Genomic DNA, 27,048 nt, shown 5'->3' on the forward strand with positions numbered 1-27,048 from the left:
GTTCCATATGAAATTTAAAGTAGCTTTTTCTAATTTTTTGAAGAAAGTCAATGGTAGCTTGATGGGGATAGCATTGAATCTATAAATTACTTTGGGCAGTATGGCCATTTTCACGATATTGATTCTTCCTATCCATGAGCATGGAATATTTTTCCATTTGTTTATGTTCTCTCTTATTTACTTGAGCAGTGGTTTGTGGTTCTCCTTGAAGCAGTCCTTTACATCCCTTGCAAGTTGTATTCCTAGGTATTTTTTTCTCTTTGTAGCATTTGTGAATGGGAGTTCATTCATGATTTGGCTCTCTGTTATTATTGGTGTATAGGAATGCTTGTGATTTTTGCACATTGATTTTGTATCCTGATACTTTGCTGAAATTGCTTGTCAACTTAAGGAGATTTTGGGCTGAGATGATGGGGTTTTCTAAATATACAGTCATGTCATTTGCAAACAGAGACAATTTGACTTCCTCACTTCCTATTTGAATACCTTTTATTTCTTTCTCTTGCCTGATTGCCCTGGTCAGAACTTCCAATACTATGTTGAGTAGGAGCGGTGAGAGAAGGCATCCTTGTCTTTTGCTAGTTTTCAAAGGGAATGCTTCCAGCTTTTGCGCATTCAGTATGATATTGGCTGTGGACTTGTCATAAATAGCTCTTATTATTTTGAGATACGTTTCATCAATACCTAGTTTATAGAGAGCTTTTAGCATGAAGGACTGTTGAATTTTATTGAAGGCCTTTTCTGCATGTATTGAGATAATTATGTGGTTTTTGTTGTTGGTTTTGTTTATGTGATGGATTACATTTATTGATTTGAGTATGTTGAACCAGCCTTGCATCCCAGGGATGAAGCCAACTCAATCATGGTAGATAAGCTTTTTGATGTGCTGCTGGACTCAGTTTGTTAATCTTTTCAAAAAACTCGTACCTGGATTCATTGATTTTTTTGAAGGGTTTTTCGTGTCTCTACCTCCTTCAGTTCTGATCTCAGCTTAGTTATTTCTTGTCTTCTGCTAGCTTTTAAGTTTGCTTGCCCTTGCTTCTCTAGTTCTTTTAACTGTGATGTTCTGTAGATGTCTATTAGGTTTGCTTGGTCCACAGCTGAGTTCAAGTCCTGAATACCCTTGGTGATTTTTTAATCTTGTTGATGTGTCTGATATTTACAGTGGCATGTTAAAGTCTCCCACTATTATTGTGTGGTCGTCTAAGTGTTTTTGTAGGTCTCTAAGAACTTGCTTTATGAATCTGGGTGCTCTTGTATTGGGTGCTTATGTATTTAGAATAGTTAGCTCTTCTTGTTGCATTGATTCCTTTACCATTATGTAATGGCCTTCTTTGTCTTTTTTGATCTTTGTTGGTTTAAAGTCTGTTTTATCAGAGATTAGGATTGCAACCCCTGGTTCTTTTTTTTTTTTTCTTTCCATTTGCTTGGTATATATTCCTCCATCCCTTTATTTTGAGCCTATATGTGTCTTTGCACATGAAATGGGTTTTCTGAATACAGCATATTGGTGGGTCTTGACTCTTTATCCATTTTGCCATTATGTGTGTTTTAATTGGGGCATTTAGCCCATTGATTTAAGGTTAATATTGTTATGTGTGAATTTGATCCTGTCATTGTGATCTAGATGGTTATTTTGCCGGTTAATTGATGTGGTTTCTTCATAGTGCTGATGGTCTTTACAATTTGGTATGTTTTTACAGTGACTGGTACTGGCTTTTCCTTTCCATATTTAGTGCTTCCTTTAGGAGCTCTTGTAAGGCAGGCCTGGTGGTGACAAAATCTCTCAGCATTTACTTGTCTGTAGAGGATTTTATTTCTCCTTCACTTATGAAGCTTAGTTTGGCTGGATATGAAATTCTGGGTTGAAAATTCTTTTCTTTAAGAATGTTGAATATTGGCCCCCACTCTCTTCTGGCTTGTAGGGTTTCTGCTGAGAGATCTGCTATTAGTCTGATGGGCTTCCCTTTGTGGGTAACCCAACCTTTCTCTCTGGCTGCCCTTAACATTTTTCCCTTCATTTCAACCTTGATGAACCTGATGATTATGTGTGTTGGGGTTGCTCTTCTCAAGGCATATCTTTGTGATGTTCTCTAGATTTTCTGAATTTGAATTTTGGCCTGTCTTGCTAGGTTGGGGAATTTCTCCTGGATAATACCGTGAAGAGTGTTTTCCAACTTGGTTCCATTCTCTCTGTCACTTTCAGGTACACCAATCAAACATAGATTTGGTCTTTTCACATAGTCCCATATTTCTTGGAGGCTTTGTTCTTTCCTTTTCATTCTTTTTTTCTCTAATCTTGTCTTGTTGCTTTATTTCATTAAGTTGATCTTCAATCTCTGATATCCTTTCTTCCACTTGATCAATTCGGGTATTGATAATTACGTATGCTTCATGAAGTTCTCCTGTTGTGTTTTTCAGCTTCATCAGGTCATTTATGCTCTTCTCTAAACTGGTTGTTCTAGTTAGGAATTCCTCTAACCTTTTTTCAATATCCTTAGCTTCCTTACTTTGGGTTAGAACACGTTCGTTCCCACTTTCTGAAGCCTACTTCTGTCAGCTGGTCAAGCTCATTATTCTCCATCCAGTTTTGTTCCCTTGATGGCAAGGAATTATGATCCTTTGGAGGAGAAGAGGCAATCTGGTTTTTGAAATTTCAACCTTTTTGTGCTGGTTTTTCCTCATCTTCTTGGATTTTTCTGCCTTTGATCTTTGACGTTGGTGCCCTTTGCATGGGGTTTTTGTGTGGACATCCTTTTGGTTGATGTTGATGCTATTCTTTTCTGTTTGTTAGTTTCCCTTCAAACAGTCAAGGCTCTCTGCTGCAGGTCTGCTGGAGTTTGCTGGAGATCCACTCCAGATCCAGTTTGCCTGGGTATCACCAGTGGAGGCTGCAGAACAGAAAGATTGCTGCCTTTCCTTCCTCTGGCAGCTTTGTCCCAGAGGTGCATCTGCCAGATGCCAGCTGGAGCTCTCCTGTATGACGTGTCTGTTTACCCCTGCTTGGAGGTGTCACGCAGTCAGGAGGCACAGGGGTCAGGGACCCACTTGAGGAGGCTGTCTGTCTCTTGGCAGAGCTGGTGTGCTGTACTGGGAGATCTGCTGCTCTCCTCTCTTCAGAGTCAGCAGGAAGGAAGGTTTAAGTCTGTCAAGCTGCGGCCGCAGCCACCCCTTCCACCAGGTGCTCTGTCCCAGAGAGATGGGAGTTTTATCTATAAGCCCCTGACTGGTGCTGCTGCCTTTTTTTCAGAGATGCCCTGCCCAGAGAGGAGGAATCTACAGAGGCAGTCTGGCTATAGGGGAGCTGCTGTGGGCTCCTCCCAGTTCGAACTTCCAAGTGACTTTGTTTACACTTTGAGGGGAAAGCTGCCTACTCAAGACTCAGTGCCTTAGTAAGGGTGGACAACCCCCCTCCCCCACCAACCTTGAGTGTCCCAGGTTGACTTCAGACTGCTGTGCTGGCAGCGAGAATTTTAAGCCAGTGGATCTTAGCTTGCTGGGCTCCGTGGGGGTGAGATCCAGTGAGCAAGATCACTTGGCTCCCTGGCTTCAGCCCCCTTTCTAGGGGGGTGAACGGTTCTGTCTCGCTGGTGTTCCAGGTGCCACTGGCGTATGAAATAAAAACTCCTGAAGCTAGCTTGATGTCTGCCCAAATGTCCACCCGGTTTTGTGCGTGAAACCCAAGGCCCTGGTGGCGTAGGCACCCGAGAGAATCTCTTGGTCTGCAGGTTGCGAAGACCATGGGAAAAAGGTAGTATCTGGTCTATAGTGCAACATTCTTCATGGCAGAGTCCCTCATGGCTTCCCTTGACTAGGGGAGGGAATTTTCCAACCTCTTGCACTTCTCAGGTGAGGCGATGCCCCATCCTGCTTTGGCTGACCCTTTGTGGGCTGCACCCACTGTCTAACCACTCCCAATGAGATGAGCTGTGTACCTCACTTGGCAATGCAGAAATCACCTGCCTATTGCATTGATCTTGCTGGGAGCTGCAGACCGCAGCTATTCCTGTTCAGCCATCTTGCCAGCAGGTATTTCTTTATAGCAAAACAAAAACAGCCTAATACAATTTCCAATATCAATTGGCTGTGGGATGGAGACAATGGAGTGTCCCCTACCCCTACCCCTTCCCAGTGGGATGGAGACAATGGAGTGTCTAGACTTTCAATACTGTCCAGAAGTAAAGAGGCCACCCTCTCCCTCTTCCCTCTGGTGTCAATGGAGGCCATGTGGAGAACAGTAATGAGACACTCCTATTCTTTCCAACTAGGATGGGATCAGCAGAGGCCTAGTGGGGAGCCAGAACTCCTAGTCCCACCATCAAGTAACAAGGAGGCCCCCATCCCTGGTGCCAGTAGAGGCTGAGCAGGAACCTAGACTTCTACCTCCACTTGGCAGTAACAGGGGAAGTGCCTCCCTGCACTGCTTCTGTTAGAGCAATGTCAGAGAAAGCCAGTTGAAACAGAAAGTCTAAGTAATATCCAGACTCTCATAATATCCAAAATGTCCAGGTTTTAATAGAAAGTCACTCATTATGCCAATATCCAGAAACATCTCAATTTAAAAGAAAAAAAGACAGTTAATGGATGCCAAAGTTAAGATGACAGAGATGGTGGAATTATCTATCAAAGATTTTAAAAAGTTCCTCCACCAAAACACCTCAGTGAGCAATTATGAATGTACTTGAAACAAATGGAAAAGTAGAAATTCTTAGCAGAAAAGTAGAAAGTCTCAGTAAAGAAACAAAATATTCAAAGAAGAACCAAAGGAAATTTTAGTACTGGAAAGTACAATAACTGAAATAAAAACTCAACAAATGGGTTCGTTAGCTGAATGGAGAAGACAGAGGAAAGAATCAGTGAACTTGGAGAACAATACAATATACTTGAGCTGAAAACAGAGACAGTAGACTGAGGGGAAAAAAATGACAGAGCCTTACGGACCTGTGGGACTAAAACAAAAGATATAATTTGGTGTCGTCTTAGTCCTGGAAGAAGGGGAAAAAGAGGGCAGGATTGAAAAAGTACAAAAAGAAATAATGGCTAGAAGCTTCCCAAATGTGGCAAGAGACATAAACCTACATATATTCAAGAAGATGCTGAGTGAACTCCAAACCAAAGAAATCCACACTAAAACACATAATAGTAACACTTCTGAAAACTAAAGTCAAAGAAACAAAAATTTAAAGCAGTGAGAGAGAAACAATATGTTAACCAATAGGAGAAAATAATTTGACAGTAAGTTTCTCATTGAAAACTACTGTAGTCAGAAGGAATTGACACAGCATTTTGAAATGCTGAAAGAAAAGAACTATCTACCAGAATTCTATTTCCATTGAAATAATTTCCTAAGAATGAAGGGGAAATCAAGACACTCTCAGATGAAGTAAACTAGGATTTTTTTTCACAGCAGTTCTACCCTAGAAGGATGACTAAAGGAAGTTCTCTAAACAGAAAAGATTAGAAAAAAAGATTCTTGGAGCACTAGGAAGAAAGAACATAATAAACAAATCTATGGCTACGTGCAATAGACTTTCCTTCTCCTCTTGAGTTTTCTAGATTGTGTTTGATGATCGATGCTAGAATTATAATGCTGTCTGATGCAGTTCTAAATGTAGATAGAGGAAATATTTAAGACTATTATAGATAGAGGAGTTAAAGTGGATATAAAGGGAGGTAAGATTTTCATGTGTCACTCTAATTGGAACAATTTCCATTCCAGGAGACCATGCTACTGGTACTGGTATCATGTACTATCTAGAGAAATGACTTAAAAAGGTATAAAAAAGATGTACAAAGTGATTCACTCAAAAAACAATATAGACACATCAAAATAGAATTCTAAAAAATATTGTTACCCATAGGAAGGCAGGTAAAGGTAGAAAGAAGTCAGGTAAAGGCATAAAGAACAAAAAGAAAACAAACAAAAAAAATAAAGTGGCAGACTTCAATCCTAAGATATCATTAACTGTAAGTGGTCTAAATGTACCAACTGAAAGGCAGAGATTGGCAGGTGGTTTAGAAATATGACTCAATGATATATTGTCTACAAGAAATGTTTTCCCATTATGATATTGGCGGGTTGAAAATAAAGTATGAAAAATATATATTATGCATATATTAGTTGGGAGGAACCAGGAGTGGCTATATTAATACCAGATAAGGTAGACTTCAGAGCAAAGAAAATTACCAGAGACGGCCGGGTGCGGTGGCTCATGCCTGTAATCCCAGCACTTTGGGAGGCCGAGGAGGGTGGATCATCTGAGGTCAGGAGTTTGAGACCAGCCTGATCAACATGGTGAAACCCCGTCTCTACTAAAAATACAAAAATTAGCCGGGCATAGTGGTGCATGCCTGTAATCTCCACTACTCAGGAGACCGAGGCGGGAGAATCGCTTTAACCCAGGAGGTGGAGGTTGCAGTGAGCTGAGATCGTGCCATTGCACTACAGCCCCTGGCAACAAGAGCAAAATTCCATTAAAACAAAAAAATTACCAGAGACAAAGAGGACTTTATAATATTGTAAAAGGACCAACACACCAGGAAGACAAATCACAGTTTTAGGCTTGTATTTACCAAATAACAGAGCTACAAAATATGTGAAGTAAAAACTGGAAGGAGAGATAGACAAATTGAAAATTATAGTTAAAAACGCATAATAACCTTCTTTCAGCAATTGGTAGAAAAACTAGACAGAAGATCTCTTAGGATACAGAAGAACTCAAGGACCCTATCAGCCACTAGGCTCTAACCTACATTTTTAGAATACTTTACCCAACAACAGGAGAATACACATTTTTATCAACTGCTCGTGGATCATATACTAAGATGGACCGTATCTTGGACCATAAAATGAACCTCAATACATCTAAAAGAATTGAAACTATATAGAATGTATTCTCTGACCCTACGGAGTCAAACTAGAAATTGATAACAAAATGATGATAGGAAAATCCTCAAACACTTGGAAACTAAACAATACAATTCTGAATAATCCATGGGTCAAAGAGGAAGTCTCAGGGAAATTAAAAAAAAAATTGAGCTGCATTTAAAAATGTCAAAATTTGTATACCACAGCTATAGTAATGATGAGGGGAAAATTAATGGCACTAAATGTATACATTAGGAAAGAGAAAAAGCACCAGATCAATTATCTAACTTTCCACCTAGTGTTATAATGGCTGGTTTACTGAAATAAGTAACATGGTATCCACTTGTAAGAAAATTAAATTTAAAGCCATTTGATCCAAGCAAATTTTATTACAGTTATAGAAAAAAACAGATTTCTAAAATTTAATGAAAAGGCAGAGGAAGTAGAATGATTAAAATAATTTTGAAAAAGATTTTGAAAAAGAAAAAAGTGGGAGGTATCAGTGTACTTTATTGCAAGCTTTTTATTTAGGTATAGTAATCAAGACTGTGTGATATTGGGGTGGAGGGAGAGAGAGTAGAATAGAGGACACAGAAGTGGAGCCACACAGATATGCCCAGCTGATTTGACAAAGTGCAGAAGCAGTTAACTTCATTTCAACAACTGGTTCTGGAACTAGTAGACATCCACAGGCAAAACAACAATGACGACAACAACAACAACAAACAAACAAAACAAAACAAAACCAAAAAAAAGAAAAAAACCCAAAAACCATAAAACAAAACCACAAGAAAAAAACCCACCTCAATCTGTCTCGTGGACTTAAATGTGAAACAATAAAACTTTCAGACAAAATCATAGAAGAAAATCTTCTAAATCTCAACTAAGAGTCCTTAGACTTGACACTAAATGTATGATCCAAAGGACAAATTGAGACATTGGACTTTACCCAAATTAATTTTTTGTTGCTCTACAAAAGACCCTCTTAAGAGGATGAAAAGACAAGCTGTGGACTGGGAGGAAATATTTGCAACCACACATTCAGTAAAGGACTGGTATCTTGAATTTATAAAGAACTCTCAAAACTCAACAGTAAAAAGTTCAATTAGAAAATGGACACCAGTCGGGTGGGTCATGCCTGTAGTCCTAGCTACTCACGTGGCTGACGCAGGAGGATCTCTTGAACCAAAGAGTTTCAGGTTACAGTGAGCTGTGATCATGCCATTGCACTCCCACCTGGGCAACAGAGTAAGACTGGGTCTTGAGGGGAAAAAAGAGAAAAAAATAGACAAAAGACATGAACAGATATTTCACAAAAGAGGATATACAAATGCCAAGTAAGCACATGAAAAAATGTTCAAAATCGTTCATCATTAGGAAAATGCAAATTAAAACCACAATGACATGTCACTGCACAACTACCAGAATGCCTAAAATAATAAAAAAAAGTGACAACACCAGATGCCAGCAAGGAGGCAGAGATGCTCGATTACTGATACGTTGTTGGCAGGAATATAAGATGACATGGCCACTCTGGAAAACAGTTTGGCAGTTTCTTAAAAAAGTAAGCATGCTACTACTGTGTGATCTAACAATTGCACTCCTGGGCATTTATTGTCCAGGATAGAAAATTTATGCTTGTACAAAAGTCTGAGACAAATGTTCCTAGCAGCTTTTTTCATAAAAACCCCAAACTGTAAACAACTCAGATGTCCTTCGAGGGGTAAATGGATATCTAACTTAGGAAGAAAAGGAAATGAAGTATTGATACCTGCAACAACGTGGATGAATCTGCAGATGATTATGCTGAGGCAATAAAAGCCAATCTCCAAAAGTTAGATACTTTATGATTACATTATATAATGTTCTTTTTTTTCTTTTTTCTTTTTCTTTTTATGTTTTTGAGATGGATTCTTGCTCTGCTGCCCAGGCTGGGATGTAGTGGTGTGGTCTCGGCTCGTTGCAACCTCTGCCTCCTGGGTTCAAGAGGTTTTCCTGCCTCAGCCTCCCGAGTATCTGGGACTACAGGCACTTGCCACCATGCCCAGCTAATTTTTATATATTTAGTAGAGACGGGATTTCGCCATGTTGGCTAGGCTGGTTTTGAACTCCTGACCTCAAGTGATCTACCCGCCTTGGCCTCCCAAAGTGCTGGGATTACAGGCATGAGCCACTGCCCCTGGCCTATATAATATTCTTGAAATGACAAAATTTCAGGAATGGAGAACAAGTTTGTGGTTGCTGGGAGTTAAGGGTGGGTGGGGGTGGGAGGGAAGTGTGTGTGGCTTTAAAAGGGCAACATGAAAAATCCTTGTGGTGGTGGAAATATTTTTGTATCTTGACTGTATCATTGTTGATATCCTGGTTGTGATATTGTATTACAGTTTTGCACAATGGTACTGTTGGCAAAAGCTGATAAAGAGATCTCTGTATTTTTCTTACAACTGAATATAAATCTACAGTCATCTCAAACTAAAAACTTTAATTAAAGATACTAGCAGATTCTTTATAAAAGCATGTGCCTCTTTTTATAAGTTATAAGAAGATACATATGAAAATAATATATTCTCTTTAAACCCCCAACTTCCCAGACTAACCAATACTTATTGTTGTCTATCCTTCTACACTTCTGAATTCTTAGTACAAATGTGTGTGTACATACATACATACATTTTTCTTTGTAAAAATAAGAACGTGTTATACGTATTATTCTGCAACTAACTTTTTGATACATATCAAAGAACATACATTGCCATGTATAACTTATGATGTATTCTTTTAAAGAGCTGCATATTGCAGAATTCATAGTATTTAAATGTTTTCTGGCCCTTTGCTTTTTCAAATTTCATCTTTTCCTATATTAGGAACACAGTTTTGCTCATTGAAGGTATAAATCAAATAACCTACCAGGATTTGGGCAAAGAAAAGCAATCTGTGTTGTATGAATGACACCAGTACAATTGGAAGGGACTCATTTGGGCAAATCATTTCTACTCAAAATTGCAGACACTTTTATTACACTTTTCTCTTAACATTCCCTTCATGCAGTTCTTTTTCCATCCTCACAGATGTAACAGCTTATGCTAGTACAAATTATGTAATAATTCAGAAGTTTCCTTCTGTTGCCAAATTAATTCACAGTTTTTTTCTGTGTAAATGTAAAAGTTCTCACATAACATTTGGATGCTTTCAGTAAATGCAAATGCTATGTATTTAATTTTTATTCATTTTTAAAAAATGGAAAGTGACTGGGTGAGGTGACTCATGCCTGTAATCCCAGCACTTTGGGAGGTCGAGGAGGGAGGATCACTGGAGCTCAGTAGTTCGAGACCAGCCTGGGCAACATGGTGAAATTTGTCTCTACAAGAAGTACAAAAAAAAAAAAAATTAGCCAGGCGTGGTGGTGTGCACCTGTAATCTCAGGTACTCGGGAGGTTGAGGCAGGAGAATTGCTTAAACCCAGGAGGTAGAGGTTGCAGTGAGCTGATATTGTGCCACTGCACTCCAGCCTCAGTGACAGAGTGAGACCCTGTCTCAAAAACCAAAAAAAAAAAGAAAGAAAAAAGAAAAAGAAAAGTAAGATATATATATAGAGAGAGATATATATAGAGATATATAGAGATATATATAGATATATATAGAGATATATAGAGATATATAGAGAGATATATAGAGATATATATAGATATATATAGAGAGATATATATAGATATATAGAGATATATAGCTATATAGAAAGATATATATCTCTTTTCTATAATAATATATACTAGGTCTAATATATGTATGTATAAGATCTAAAGGAAAATACCTATTTCTTTAGATGGTTTGATTGTAACAAGGATTTCGAATCAAGTTAGAAGTTGTTTCTTCAAAATAAACTATTCTTTTTCGGATACAGGTGCAGTTTATTTTCCATGAGAGTTTTTTTTTTTTTCAAGATTAGAATATAGAGTTACTTGAAAAATGAAATGCTAATTTATTACAGAATGCATATATATTGTTTTCCGTTTCTTAGTACAGATGCTACTCAGCAATGATTTTTTTTGCTTGTTTGCATAATTAAGTCCCTTAATTTAGAATCTAAAGGACAATGGCCAGGTGCATTTGAATTTTGGAACTGATCAATTTCTATGCATACCAGAGTTTAAGATCTGCAGATGAGATAAAGTGAAGAATTTTTAAATGTTGTTAAAAATAATTGCTTTTTCTGGCTGTTTCCGGTACAATTACTTGAATATTTAGGGTAAAAGCATCTCCTCCTAGTCCTCCACGGATTGTTTTTTTAATACATAACTCAATTTCACCTTTGATTTTGTAATGTAGAGGGGTTTTTTGTTTGTTTGGTTTTGTTTTTTGAGATTGAGTTTTGCTCTTGTTGCCCAGGCTGGAGCACAGTGGCACAATCTCAGCTCACTGCAACCTCTGCCTCGTGGGTTCAAGCAGTTCTCCTGCCTCAGTCTCCCAAGTAGCTGTGATTATAGGCATGCGCCACCATGCTTGGCTAATTTTTGTGTTTTTAGTACAGATGGGGTTTCGCCATGTTGCCTAGGCTGGTCTGGAATTCCTGACCTCAGGTGATCTACCTGCTTTGGCCGCCCAAAGTGCTGGAATTACAGGCATGAGCCACCACACCTGGCCAATGTAGGCATTTTTAATGCTTTTACATTTTAAGGACTGGTCCAAGGCCTTAGAATCTTGCTAAGTGAGAGGTGAGGTGGGCCACAAGCTGACAAGCTGCAGAGTTAAAATTCAGCGCTAATCGCTGTCTTGACATTGTAGATTGTTAGTCTACTTTAAGGGTAATTTTTGTGATACCTTCAAGTCATGATTTTCATTTGTTGAGTGTAAAACTACAGGAAAGAACTTAAACAGTTTAAAACGGTTGTTTAACATGTAAAGTTGATATTACAGCTTAAAATAATGTAGTTACCTTGACAGCAAATTGAACCAACTAAATATCCCAGTTAGGTTACACATGGACATATTGTACATGGGAAGCTGTTTATTTTTTATTACTGAAAAGTACAGTATTTGGTTGCGATTGAAGTCAGCCATTCTGTAGCTGTAAACAGCCTGAAGCTAGGCAGCTGTATTCTTTACAGTGTTTGTTTTAAAGCAGAATAGGTAAATATGTGGGTTTTAGGGATGGGTAGATAAACAGTTTGACAGTAAAATCAAAATCTTGAGAGCTAGCCAACCACAATCATGTTTAAGCATCTCTGATCCCAAATGAAAATAGTCTAACAGACTGCACAGCACATTTTCTAGTTGTGTTGGATATGTGTTTCATTTTTGGAGGAATATTTTTTTATAAGTACCTGGTTTTCTCAGTTCATTGCTAAGGGTGCTGAATCTTAGTCTCACCATAGTGAAGAAGGATAGCCTGACAAAATTAGTCATATTTATTATCTTTGTGAGTTTGTATGAACATGGTAGGAAAAGCTTTAAATTTTTAGTCTATCTTATTGAAACTATAAGTAGTATGTTCTCATTTAATACATTTTATTTGACATATTTTACTTTGTTTTCTCATTATTTGGAAAAAAAAACTTTCATAGTCCTGGTGATAAAATTCCCCATAGTGTTTCTTTACCCTCATTTTTCACTAAAATAGTGTCTAGAGCTGGAAAGTAACCGGATTAATTTTGTATTATTGATAACAAAACTGAGACCCAGTGAGGAAAGTGACTTTCGCAAGGCCATACAGTTGATTAGCATAGTTGAGACTAGGACTATTTAGTTCTTTTGACAGCCAGTCCAGAACTGTTTTTATTCGTATTACATCAGATGTACACATACATGCAGATGACACTTTGCTTTCTCTCTTTTACTCTATTCCTACCTTCCTTTTTTCCTTTACTGACTTAAGATCTATATACTCAGGTGTCCAGAATTACTTGTCCCTTGATTTCTCTCTCAGATCTCTGCTTTGGTGGGAGGACCATTGCACTTTCCCGTGCTTTGATGGTCCCATAGCCTCCGCTGGTAGCTTCTGAGCCTAGCACACCTGGGCCTGAGGAGGGTCAGCAAGAACCAAGGATTTGCTCATAGAGCCCTGTGGTGTTGGTAGGAATGGTGGGTGTGGGATGAGACTCGGGCTGAGCACCTAAGGTAGCACATTTTGTCATCAGAGTGAAAGAATACAGTTGGGACAATCCGCAGGTGGTGATGACATTTGCAATTGGTTATATGGTCACTAACCAGTTACATTCAGTCAAAACCCACTAATTTTGCCAACTTAAGTTGCTGTTAATATGGATAAAAGATAAAATCTTTATATGCCATCTGTAACAGACTGACCTGCTTTTACTTAATCTTCTTAGCTTTATTATTTTTGAAATCTTTGAACTGTTCTCAAAGTGAATACCTGCAAGTACTTTCTCATCTTAGCCTGATGGGCATGGGTTATGAGTCCCTATCTCTTTTTTTGGAAGAAGAGCTACTTTGACTCTTAACAATGGGGATACTTTCTGAGAAATGTGTCATTAGGTGATTTCATCATTGTATGAACATAGTGTACTTACACAAACCTAGGCTAGATGGTATAGCCTACTACACACTTAGGCTGTGTGGTATAGCCTGTTCCTTCTAGACTACAAAGCATGTTACTGTCCTGAATACTGTACCCAACTGTAACATAATAGAAAGTATTTCTGTATCTAAACAATGTAACTAATGTATCTAAACTATGTAAACATAGAAAAGATAGAGTAAAAATGCAGTATAATTTTACAGAATCACTGTCATATATGGGGTCTGTCACTGACTGAAATGTCACTATGTGGCACACAAAATGACATTTGAAATCTCATTATCTGGCTGGGTGTGGTGGCTCACACCTATAATCCCAGCACTTTGGGAGGCCGAGGCAGGGGAATCACTTGAGGTCAGGAGTTTGTGACCAATATGGCAAAACCTTGTCTTTACTAAAAATAAAACTAGTTGGGTGTGGTGGCTCACTCCTGTAATTCCAGCTACTCAGGAGGCTGAGGCAGGAGAATCACTTGAAGCAGGGAGGTGGAGGTTGCAGTGAGCTGAGATTGTACCACTGCACTCCAGCCTGGGTGACACAGTGAGACTCTGTCTCAAAACAAAACAAAACAAAACATAAAACAAAAACCCCAAAGCCAAAACAAAACAAAAACAAACAAAAAAGACGTCTTACTATCTGTGGTGAGTTTTAGGGTCTTGTTGAGAATTTTCAACTTGAGAGAATGGGGTGTGTCTATGGCCTTACCAGGAATTCCCGAAAGCCAGGAGGAAGAGCCAATGCTTTGGATGTTATTTAAGGAGGGCTACAGGATTGCTATGATCACACGGCTAGCTGTTAATCAGCATACTCATCATCACATTTTTTTCAGTCTTGGTAATAAGTAAAATTCCCTGTACCCTTTACCCTTTCCTCACCCTTTAACGAGGAAGCCTATCTTTTTTAGACCTCACAGATAATACAATAAATAAAATTCCTGTCATTTTCTTGGCTTACTACAAATTTATTAGGCATACAGGAGCAGATTATAATAAAGCCAGACCTCATCATTTCAGCCAAATTTCCCCTCAAGAACATCACTAGTCAAGCTCTTCATCTCTTAATCATTGGAAATAGGGTTATGAAGAAAGGAAAGATTGAGACAGCTGAGACACTTTTCATTGTTCTGATTTCATTATGCTGTCGAGACCTGCCTAGTTTATAGTCTTTGACAATCAATTATTACTCTGGAAAGTGATTATTAAACAGTTTATGGAATTATGGCTTTTTATGCTTGACTGTTCTGTTGCTCTTTAGGGTTAAGTGAAAAGGCTTATTAAATATCCATTTACAATGGAATCTTTGAAAATGTTAAATGGAATGCATAATTCATATCGGCTGTCGCTAGGACAAAGCCAAATCGGTTTAACTAAGTATCACGTTACAATGAAAGAGGGAGTAAGAGGCAGCCCTAATAGAACTAGTTCAGAGTAGCTAATGGGTCCAGATAATCAGAAAACCAAAGTAATATTAATAGTGGATTAGACAGGATGAAAGTTTATTTATGTCTTGTAAAAAATGGTCTTATAAAAAGGATATGTAATACCAATGTGGTGTTCCATAGGGCCAGGGATCCAGAATCCTGCCATTTGAGTGCTCCACTGACTCATCTGCATTCCCAAGGCCACCGTAAGGTCCAACATAGCTGCATCATTTATCACCTCTGCATTCTGGCCAGCAGGAAGGTTTTACACAAGAAAAGCATGTGTCTGAGATTGCACACCACTTCTGCTTGTATTTAATCTGGCAGAATTTAGCCATATGATAACATCCAGCTACAAAAGAGGATGAAAAATGAAATCACTATCCTGGACAGCCATATGCCAAGGTTCACATTATATTACTATGGAAAAGGGTAGAAGAAATAATGAGGTAGTTTCTGATATGGTCTCTATGGTGATAACCTCGTGTAGAGACTCTTGTGGCCAAAGTGTTATTCACTCTTCCAGCAAAGTTTTTTTTGAGCACCGGCAATATTTAACCCTGTGCTTGGCACTAAGTATGGAAATATTTTGTTATGCGACGGTTTTTAGCTTTGAGGAGTTAGGTAACATAACAAGGGAGCTAGCAGACAATGGAAAAGGTCAGAGAAAGCCCTGGGTTTAGAGTTAGATGACCTAGGTTGGGATCCTTGATTTATGATTTATTTGTTTCTTAAATTATTGGTGCTGCAGTTTTCTTATCTGTTCAATAGGGTTAATAATACTTACCTTGAAATACTGTGAGAATAAAATGTTCTTAAATAAGACAATACATGTTAAAATAGGCTGTATTTAAAAAGGCTCTTAGTACATACTACTACATTGCATCCCAGTAAGGTTGAACCAACTACTTACCAATTAGTAGGGAGTACAAGTCTGTTTCCCCACATCCTCGCCAGCTTTGTGCATTATGGTACTTTTCACTCTTTGCTAATTTGAAAGGCAAATTAGCAGTAGTTTTCCAATACTTTTCAACTGTGGAAACATTTCTTCAAATGAAATATTCAGTGAAAGTTTAATATCTCAAACATTTAGTAGCATGTCAGCAGTGTCTTAATTAGAAATGGAGGACCTGGTCCTACCTGCTCAATCCAGACTCTCCACAGCACACTCTTACTCTTTGGTCTTTAAAACAATTATTCATTCTTGCAGTGTTATTGGGTGCCTGTTGTATCTGGTGCTATACCAGATGCTTGGAAATGTCAGTAAATAAATGAAATCCTTGCTTACAATCTAGAGGGAGGAGGCAGAGTGTAAACAAATCAGTAATGTCTTAGGTGGCAATAAGTAACAAAAGGAAGAGTAATTTAGGACAGAGAGATAGAATAATGGGGGAGGGAGAGACAGTTAAATAAGATGATCAGAAAAGGGCCATAGGAGAACATGACATTTGAGCAGAAGTCTGAAGGAAGTAAGGGAACAAACCATCAAATTCATGTGTGAAGGAGAACATTCCAGGCAGTGAGAGGAGACAGTGCAAGTCTCCAAGGTAGAAATGTTCTGTGATGTTTGAGAAACAACAAAGTGGGGATCTTTGTATGGGGAGTATGATGGCAGATGATGTCACAGAGGTAGCCAAGAGCCAGATCAACTGGGGCAGTGGTTCTCAATACTATCAGACCCAGCACACTTTTCTTACTGGGTATGTTTTGCTCTTTTTAATATTCTGAACAAAATTTATAAATAATTATCTTTTACCTATTCATGCAATGTAAAAATTAATATAACACTCTTTTTGTAACGTACAGGAACAATGAGAGTGATATGTGGTTAAATAAATTATAAATGACTACACCAGAAGAAATATGAAGTTGTTAGCTGCTTTTATCTACCCATAGTGAATCTCTTTGGGTAGGAATATAAGGAACCATGATGTGTATGAAGGACTGGAAAATGAAATAGTGCAATTGGCACTATAATACATTAGGATTTATGGTAGCAGACTAGGCATATGTGTATATGATGAGAAAGTAGTAAATAACCTTACATGAAGTTGGAATGTATGCCAAGACCAGTTATAGACTTTTGAAATGGAGAAAATGAGCTAGGCCTCTTTATAAATGTAATGTCAACATAAATCTCTGTTGTGACATTGGACAAAGTGACAAAGTATCAGAAAACCAAACCAAACCAAACAAAATATCTCTCCCATCTTGAAATCTCAACGCATCAGAACATATTCAGTTTCTGGTGCTTAAAAGGACTTTGGAAGATATATCTTTCAAAAGATGATGAGACTATAGGATGGATAGGAAAAAAGAAAGTAATACAAGAAGACATGAAATAGACCTCTGTGGACAATTTCAGGGTAAAACAAAAACAACAGGCCATTCAAAATTAATAATTTCAGTATGTAACTTTCCCAATATAAATGTATTATTTTGCTAAAATATTAAAAAATTATATAGATTGGCAATAACATTTATTTTACAAACTTCATTAATGCAATATTCCTTATTCCCAAATTTTACTTGTCTCTGCTAATTTAATTATGGTTGGTTCTAAGTTTACAAAATGAACTTCATATATTCTTTGTATATATTTGTATATAACTGCCGCCAATGCAGAGTGAAACAGGTGTGTTGTTTTGGTGACTAAACTATTAGCATAGTTGCTATGATTTACACAGTAGTTGCATTTCTGGAAAATACAGAATGGGTTAAATGAGGGATATATTTTGTGTGTTTAAATATATAAAATGGAATTAGATTCCGGCCTCATCTATATATGAAACTTTTTTTTACCCACATGAAAGTCTTTCAGGACATGCATTTCTTTGTTTTGTGGACTGCCCTGTGAACTGCAGGATGTCTACTATATCCTTGGCTCCTTCTTGCCCACTAAATGCCAATAGCAGTTTCTCATTCTCGCAACCAAAAATGCTGTCTCTCCCATCCACTGGCCAGCAATTTCTAAATGTTCTCTAGGGAGTAGTACTGTCCCTTCTGAGAATCACTGATGTATAGAGTCTTGTAGCCCATGGCAAGAAATTTGGATTTCACTCTGAGTGATGGGGGAAGACGCTGGAGGGTTTTGAGCAGGGACATGACATGATCTGATCTTGTTTTAAAGGGATTATCTGACTACTGTGTGAACAATACATCATAGGTGGAAAATGGTAAAAGAAGGAAGATATGTTAGGCACCTGTGAAAATAATCCAGGTGAGAGATGATGGTGACTTGGGTCAATCATGGTGACAGTGGGAAGGATGAGAGAAATGGTCACATTCAGCATCTACTTTGAAGATTGCTTATGGTTTGTATGTGTGTTGCAGGGGTGGAAAGAGAAGAGGAGAGTCTAGGATGACTTTATGGTTTATGGTGTGTGTAGCTAACTGGTAGGACAGTTTCCATTTTCTGAGATGGTGAAGGTCAAGGGTGGGCAGCCCGATTGTGAAGTTGATTTTAGACATGTTAAGTTTGAGGTGCCTAATACACTTTTAAGTGGAGATATCAAATATGCATTCAGTTATAATTCTAGGGTTCAGGTGGGAGGTTAGGGTTAGAGGGGTAGGAAGTCATCAGTGATCAGATGGTATTTGAATTCATGAAACTGGAAGAGCTGACCCAGGGCATAAGTGTAGCTAGAAAGCAGAAGAGGCCTAAGGGCCCAAGGACATGCCACTGTTAGAGTTAGAGAGAAGTGGAAGGAACGAAAGAAGCTGAGGGGAACCTGGTATAGGAGAAAAACCAGGAGAATGTGTTTGGTGGAGACCAAATGAAAAAATTATTTCAAGAACGATGCAATAACTGTGTCAAATACTGTCAAGTCTAGTAAGATGAAGACTACAAGGTTTAACCATAGCGTTATAACTATAACATTAATATCTCTCTCTCTCTCTCACCCCTGCCCATCTTATAGATTTTATTGCTGTTGTACATGGGATGCATTTTGTATTTGCATTTTCAAATTGCTTATTACCATATTGGTTTAAATATGTTGAACTTGTGGAATTTCTTGTTTAATATGGTTGGTGTTTAATGAAAGTGGTGATAGTAGGAGTTCTTGTTTTATCCTTGACTTTAAACCAAAGACTTCTAGAATTTTACCACTAAGTATGTTGTTCACTATAGCTTTATGATAGATATTCATTATTAGGTTCACGTCCTTTCTCAACTTGCTAAGAATTTTTATCATGAATAAGCGTTGAAATTTGTTGAATACTTTTTCTCTTTAATCTGTTATTGTGACCTACTAGTTAATCTGAACTATCCTTGGATTCTGGGAAAAATGTTCTAGGTTACAGTATGTTTCTATACACTGATGATTTCTATTAGAGTTTTTGCATTTGTCTTCACAGGTGAGATTGAGTATTCTTTTTTTTCTTCTACTGCATTTGTCCACATTGGTTATCAAAGTTGTACTATCCTCATGTGTTGGATGTCTGATTTCTTTTTCTGTTCTCCAGAAACAGTTTGTACAAGAGAGGGATTATATTTTCCTTAAAAGTTTGGTAATTTTCACCTGTAATGTTGTCTGGGCTTGTGTCTTGGGTAAAGAGATTATAAAAAATAATCTTGGTTTCTTTAATAATTACTAATTTATTCAGGATGTTAATTCCAACGATCAGTTTTGTGACTCGTGTATTTCTAGATATTCTTTTTATTCATGTTTTCCCACATTCATTATCATGAAGTTATTAATAGATTGTTTCTTGTTATTCTGTGGCTTGACTTTTTGATTTTATAGCTGTAGAGTCTGTCTCAGCATGTAGTGGGTTTGAATCTCCGTTTGTAAACAGAGATGTGCAAGAATCATGTTTATTTATCTACAATTTGGAGATTCACACCTCCCCACGCCCCAGGATATATAGAGTTTCTTAAGATCACACGCCATGCTGGACACCTCTGTTGAGACATCCATACTTCTATCTGATGGTCCACTTAGGTCTTCCCAGCATTGGTAGTCCACACAGGTCTCTTCTGAGATGATATAATGCTCTACCTGCCTTGACATTCCGCAGGGCTATTTCTTCTCTGGGATCTTACTGCTTCCTGGAGTCTCCATGAGACGAAGTCCCAGGTCTTTTCTGTTCTTCCTTCCCACAAATGCATCTTTTGTTTCCTTTGGGCTTAGCCCTGGGGAGCTGGGTATAAGCCCCTAGCCCAGGAACCCCACAACATTTATGTTTTCTTCACCTCCCTGCCAACTTCCTCTGGGCCAGGAATTTAATTCATTTCTAACTGCAGAGAAAGGAAATGTTACTCAAACTCATTTTGTTTTCTCCCAAATCACTTGTCATTTATTCTTTCTATTCTACCTGGTTCCCAGGTTTTTGAAACCTGAAAGCTAGAAAGAGGCTCTTGTCTGTCATTTTATGTTCTGCAGTAGTGCCTTTTACCTGAGGCCATGGTCCTTCAGTGGTCTGTGTGGGTAAAGGGAGAATATTGGGTGTGTGAGTTGGAGGGAAACATTGGTGGATATTTCACAACTATCTCTTTAGCCTCTTCATTTGACAGATGGGGAGATGGAGTCTCCGGGAAGTAACTCATTTGCCAAGGCCATGTATAGTTGGTGGTGAAGCAGAGACCAAACTCTAGATACCCTATTACTCCTGTATTCTTTGATGTTATATATTGTCAAACAGTTATTTGAAACCCTTATGGAGTTTAGGTCCTACAATCCCATATATATTTCAAATAGATTTTTAATTACATTGTAACTGCTATCCTTAACAAATGAGTCATCTTTAGAGACTGACTTTTCTTGATAATTAGCGATTTAGTATTTTAAGGACAAGTAAGCTTTCTTATATGCTTAGTCTTTCAGAAGAAACACTTTCTAAAATCTGCTATGCTCGTTCCCCTTTGTGAAAGCAGGTGTTGCTTGTTCCTTCTTGCATTTCCATTACCTGGCACAGGTATGCCCCTGCAGAGGCGCTAAGTTGATCTTTTCCTTGAGGACAAAGGGCACCATTTTAGATGTCGATCCTCTATGCTCTACTGTGATACAGTGATGGCCCAAGATCTCACTGGGTGAGTGAAGCGTTTGCCCCCACACCCTGCTTTCAGCTGTGTTTTGAATTATTTTGTTTCCTTTTTTATAATTTTTGTTTCTTCCTCCTCATTAGGCCGACAGTTGGCTCCGTTTTGCAGTCAGTATTTTGGTTTGCTGTAAGTGCCCCTTCTCCCACAGCTCTCATCCTAATATCTTATTCTGTTCTGCCCTGGGCTTAGAAACTAGATAAATAAGCTTGGCTACATTGTTTGTAAAGTAAAAGTAAATAGCCTCCAAGGGAGGGCCTCAAAGCTTTCCTATGGGAAAGTGTGTGAGCTTCCTCTGCACCGGCCTTTGCTAACATCTCTTTTGCCTCCTCTAAAGACTTTTTTGCTTACATCCTGCTTCTTGTCTCTGCTGGATCCGTGAGGTCAGGTCTTTGGATGACTGCACAGTGGATAGGTGAAGAATAACAGCTTGTTTATTTTTTTTCTTATAAATTGACTCAGAGATACTGTAAAAATATTTTTGCATTTGAATAATCCATATTCTTAGTATAGCGCTATTAACTGGATCCTTTGCAAATCAGAATAAAAAATAACAGCCATAGAACCACAGAATACTTTTGGGCAATTTGGTTACTTACAATGCAAACTAGAACGCTGACCCTGGGGGCTTTTGAACCACAACTGTCAGTTTAAACAAAACTCCAAACCTAATTAAACATTTGTTGGATAGAATGCTAGTTTGAGAACTGGTTGGGCAGCTTTTAAAACTTAATGATGCAGTTCTTCACCAGAAAACATATAGAAGTATTAATACTTGGTACATATATTATTTAAGGCTAACTATAAGGACTTCATTTCATCACTTTTTAGACAGTGGAGAACAATTTCCTGCACACAAATTAATTGTAGTGTTTGTGAATTTTCTTTACTTAGTTGTTACATTATAAAATTGAAGTGAAGCTATTTCCCATACCCCCTCTGCCCCCCTTTTCCCTGCTCCTTTTCTTTTTCTTTTTCTAATTATTCTCTGTCAACACAATTCATATGTTGTTCTTAGATTCCTGTCACTATCTATTTGAATATTTAAATAACCATAGTCCGGCTTTTGAACTTTCACTTGGCTCTTAGAAGAAACTGAATATATGTACTGTATATGATACACACACACACACACACATATATACACATACACATATGTATTTTCATCCATGATTCATTTTTGGGTCATTAATGAAAACAATGAATTTTCCTCTCATAAATATTTATCAAGTACCTTCAAGATGCCACATATTAGAGATATTTAATCTCCCATATGTACATTTTAATGTATGAAAATAAAAGGAACATTTCTGCACGTAAGTTGTTTAGTGTGTCTCGGGTACAGAGGGTGCCAGGCACTGTGGTGCACACCTGTAGTCCCAGCTACTTGGGAGGCTTGAGGCTGGCGGATGCTTGAGGCCAGGAGTTCGAGGCTGCAGTGTGCTGTGATTGCTCCTGTGAGTAGCCACTGCACTCCAGCCCTGGCAACATAGCGAGACCCTGACTCTAAAAATAAAAAAAGTTTAGAGGGCACAAATGGGGCAAAGCCAGGGTAGGATGCAGAGTCTAGAGGGAGATGAAGCTGGAGAGACAGGCAGTGGTCAACGTGTGGCCATGGAAAAGTTTAGGTTTGATTCTGATGGCACTGGGCTGCCATTGGAGGATTTGAAGCAGCAAAGTGATGTGATACAACTAAAGTCTTTGACAGATCATTCCGGAGGCAGTGCTCACATGGACTGGTGGGCAGAGGAGTCAGGAGCTGAAGCCTTAATCCAGAAGGAAAGGAAGTATGTCTGAATTCAGGCAGGGCAGTGAGGCTGGAGAGCAGGGTATGGTTAAACAGGACAGCAAGTATTCAGGTGATGGACTCAGCATTAGGTGGTTGAAATGACAGTAAACCATTAGATTGAACCATATGAAACTGCTGTTTTTATAGGTAAAAAATGATCAGATTAGCAATTTTGTATGGTTCACCTTAATCCATTGCAACAGTTTGAAGAGGGATGGTGCACACCCGATCAGAGAATAATTTACAGTAAGACTGGCTATGATAGAAAGAAATTGGACTACAGCTGAAAGAGGTTATATAGGGATTTTCTTTTAAATGAATGTTTATATGATGAGAGGAATGATCTAGCAGACAGAGAGAGAGACGAAAGATGCAAGAAGTAGATTTAATTTTTGCTGTTGCTGTTATTATTTTAGTGCTTTATTTTTTGTTATATATTAACTTTTATTTTGATCAAAGTAATACACGAACATAGTTTAAAAAAATCATATAGTATGACTAGGCTTATTAAAGCAGTTCCTTGTCAAACCTTTTCACACCTCTCATTTGTACTCCCTAAAGACAACCACTTTCCAGCCTTTTAGTTATTTCATCTTATACATGCCTTTATATTCAAAATCATATCTTAATGATACTAGTTTCTGACTCCCCCCCGCCATTAGAGAAGACTTGTTGATTCCTATTATGGAATATAATGATTTATTGCTTTTACTAGCAACCACCCCTACCCATGGCACATGCACTTTCCTAGCTTCCCAATAGTAGCTAAGTATAATTTTTGATATCTGCAATATTATATTTAGGTAGATAACACAGGTAACATTTCCTTTCTCAAGTAGCTGCTTTTTCCTACAGTTCATGATTGCAAGCTTCATTTTTTTCATGAAATAATTTTCTATGTGTACATCACTAAGTTATCCCTAAACTCTTTATACACATGTAAATGTCTTCTTAAAATATCCAGACACACCAGGTAATCTCTCCTATTCTTTTTTTTTTTTTTTTTTTTGAGTTATTCTTCTTGGAACCCTTTGATCTCCTGGTATAATCAGGATTAATGGCCCTCTGGGCTTGCTGTTTAGCAGTGGCCCCGGCCTTTGCTTTCTTCTGTTGATTGGGTCCCATATCTTTCTCTTTCTTAATTTACTAACTCTACCAACAAAGGATACATGGGAACTATATATGACATGACATGAAGTGGCTCCTTTTTCATTTATTTGCGATGGGTCCTGAGTGGCCCTTTCATTTCAACATCCTTCAATTCTGGGAAATTTCCTTTTAAAATATTTTCCCCTTTGTTTTCTCAATTCCTACTTTCTATAACTTCTGTTATTTGGATGTTGGGGGTGTGGACTGATTGTCTTATTTTTATATATCTCTCCTATTTTCCTTTTTGTTCCCTCCTCTTCTTTTCTGAGAGGATATTTTCAATTTTATCTTGTTACTTTGCATCAAAGTATTAATTCCTGCTAGTATGTTTTATGTTTGACCCTTGCTGTCTTCTGCTGTGGTGTGGGAGAGATGTTACTGGACTGCGTGGAGGTGGATCTAGGGAGGCTGTTTTCCGTCCACTTGCACTATCAGTTTTGGAATTAGCTGCCTCCAATTCCTAAATCTGAGGTCTTATGATATGACTTGTTTTGCTTCTGGGTTTTCATTTTAGTAAAATATAGTTACATTTCTTAAAGAGTTGTTGATAAAATAATAAAATATTTGCAAGACATTCTCTTGTCAACGTACTCATGTTTGTTGTTGTTTTTAAGGTACACCTTTTTTATGTATTTATACACTGTCAACTTAACTGCATGCATTACAATAGTCAGTCACAAGAATAAATAACCATCTTGTAGAATACATTTTGAGGTTCTTACTGTCTATCGAGTCATGTCCAAAATAAACTTCCTTTTATATATTTGTCCCCAATTAGAAGAGTGTTTATTTAAAGCAATGTCTTCTTATGGTTAAAGCTTGTCTAAGAAAATTGTTTCTATAGATGCTTAATATAGTTTGCATGTGTGTTCATGCCCAAATCTCATATTGAAATGTAATCCCCAATACTGAAGGTGGGGCCTGTTGTGAGGGGACTGGATCATGGCGGTGGTTTTCTCATGAATGGTTTAGCACCACCCCGCGTGGTACTGTCTTTGAGATAGCGAGTGAGTTATTGTGAGATCTGGTTATTTAAAAGTGAGTAGTTTGTAACTCAAAGGATAAATGCTTGAGGGGATGGATACCCCATTTTCCATGATGTGGTTATTTCACATTGCCCCATAAATATATATACCTATGTACCCACAAAAATTTTAAAAATAATGAAAAAAAATTAAAAGTATGTAGCACCTAACCCTTCACGCTCTTGCTCCTGCTTTTGGAATATGGTGTGGGTGTTCCCCCTTTGCTTTCTGCCATGATTGGAAGCTTCCTGAAGCCTCCCCAAAAGCAGATGCCACTATGCTTCCTGTACAGCTTGCAGAACCGTGAGCCAATTAAACCTCTTTTCTTACAAATTACCTAGTCTCAGGTATTTCTTTATAGCAATGTGAGAAAGGACTAATACAATGCTTTTCAGAAATACTTTCTTTATAGAAAATATATTAAATGTAGCCTTAAGAAAATAGAAGTTAGAACTGACAGAATTATCACTCCGGGGGTAAGCAGCTCAGGGATAAATTTTTCTCCTTTTTAATTTAATCTCACGTTTTTAAGAGAAAATATATAGTTGATATCCAGACAAAATTCAAATTATTTTAAATAATAACACTCCCAGAATATGGCCAAGTCAGGTATTTGAATCTTTGAAAAATGTTGTTTTCTAATGCATAAGGGATGATGTTAGGTTTCATAATCAATTTATGTTAATCTGAAGATTATGCTTTCCCATTTATCAATTTGTTCCTTCCATTATTTTTAAACTGATACTAAGTGCATGATTTTAGTACCCTGGGAATGGGTTTGGGAATACTGAGAGGGAGTTATTTTGGCTGCTCTTAGCATGTGCATTACAGTTACTGCCACCGACAGCTCTCATTCCCCCAGCAGTCAAACTACTTGCTTGTCCGGTGTAGCAGGCCCAGAGATTTTGACACAAAGACCGGAAAAGCAAGAATTATGGCCAAATACCACCCTTGAATTATTATACTCTAAAGATAAATATTTATGATAAAACATAAATTGATAAATATATTTATCTAAATAGAGAAACTACAAAGACCCTAGAAGAAAATCTAGGCAATACCATCAGGACATAGGTATGGGCAAAGATTTCATGATGAAAATGCCAAAAGCAATTGCAACAAAAGCAAACATTGACAAATGGGGTCTAATTAAACTAAACAGCTATTCCACAGCAAAAGAAACTATAATCAGAGCAAACAGATAACCTACAAAATTGGAGAAAATTTTTGCAATCTGTCCATTGACGAAAGTCCAATATCCAGAGCTTGCCAGGAACTTAAATTTACAAGAAAAAAACAAACAACTCCATTAAAAAGTGAGTGAAGGACATGAACAGACACTTCTCAAAAGAAGACATATTTGTGACCAGCAAACATGTGGAAAAGAGTTCAACATTACTGATTATTAGAGAAATGAAAATCAGAACCACAATGAGATACCATCTTATGCCAGTTAGAATGGCTATTACTAAAAAGTCAAAAAACAACAGATGCTGGAGAGGTTGTGGAGAAAAAGCAATGCTTTTATACTGTTGGTGGGAGTGTAAATTAGTTCAACCATTGTGGAAGACAGGGTGGCAATTCCTCAAAGACCTTGAGGCAGAAATACCATTTGACCCAGCAATCCTATTATGGGATATATACCCAAAAGAATAGAAATCATTCTACCATAAAGATACATGCATGAAAATGTTCATTGCAGCACTATTCACAATAGCAAAGACATGGAATCAACCCAAATGCCCACCAATGATAGACTGAATAAAGAAAATGTGGTATATGTACACCGTGGAATACTATACAGCGATAAAAAGAATGAGATCATCTCCTTTGCAGGGACATGGTTGGAGTTGAAAGCCTTTATCCTCAACAAACTAACGCAGGAACAGAAAACCAAACACCACATGTTGTCACTGATAAGTGGGAGCTGAATGATGAGAACACATGGACACACTGAGGGAGAACAACACACAGTGGGGCTGGTCAGTGGGTATGGGGGGAGGGAGAGCACCAAGAAGAACAGCTAATGGATGCTGGGCTTAATACCTAGGTGATAAGATGATCTGTGCAACAAACCACCATGGCACGTTTACCTATATAACAAACCTGCACGTCCTGCCCATGTACCCATGAACTTAAAATAAAAGTTGAAGGAAAAGAAATGATGAATTAGCAAAATTAACCTTCAGCATCTTGAAGAAAAAGGGCTATGTGAGACG

At 37.9% G+C, this 27,048-nt stretch overlaps 1 protein-coding gene across 2 annotated transcripts in view; it reads left to right on the plus strand.

The window, feature by feature from the left end:
• The window catches only part of TTC6 (tetratricopeptide repeat domain 6), a 234,798-nt gene that overhangs the window by 34,579 nt on the left and 173,171 nt on the right, over nt 1–27,048 (plus strand). The window lies entirely within an intron of this gene.

The sequence above is a fragment of the Chlorocebus sabaeus genome, chromosome 24, assembly GCF_047675955.1.
Source record: "Chlorocebus sabaeus isolate Y175 chromosome 24, mChlSab1.0.hap1, whole genome shotgun sequence".
Lineage (NCBI taxonomy): Eukaryota > Metazoa > Chordata > Mammalia > Primates > Cercopithecidae > Chlorocebus > Chlorocebus sabaeus.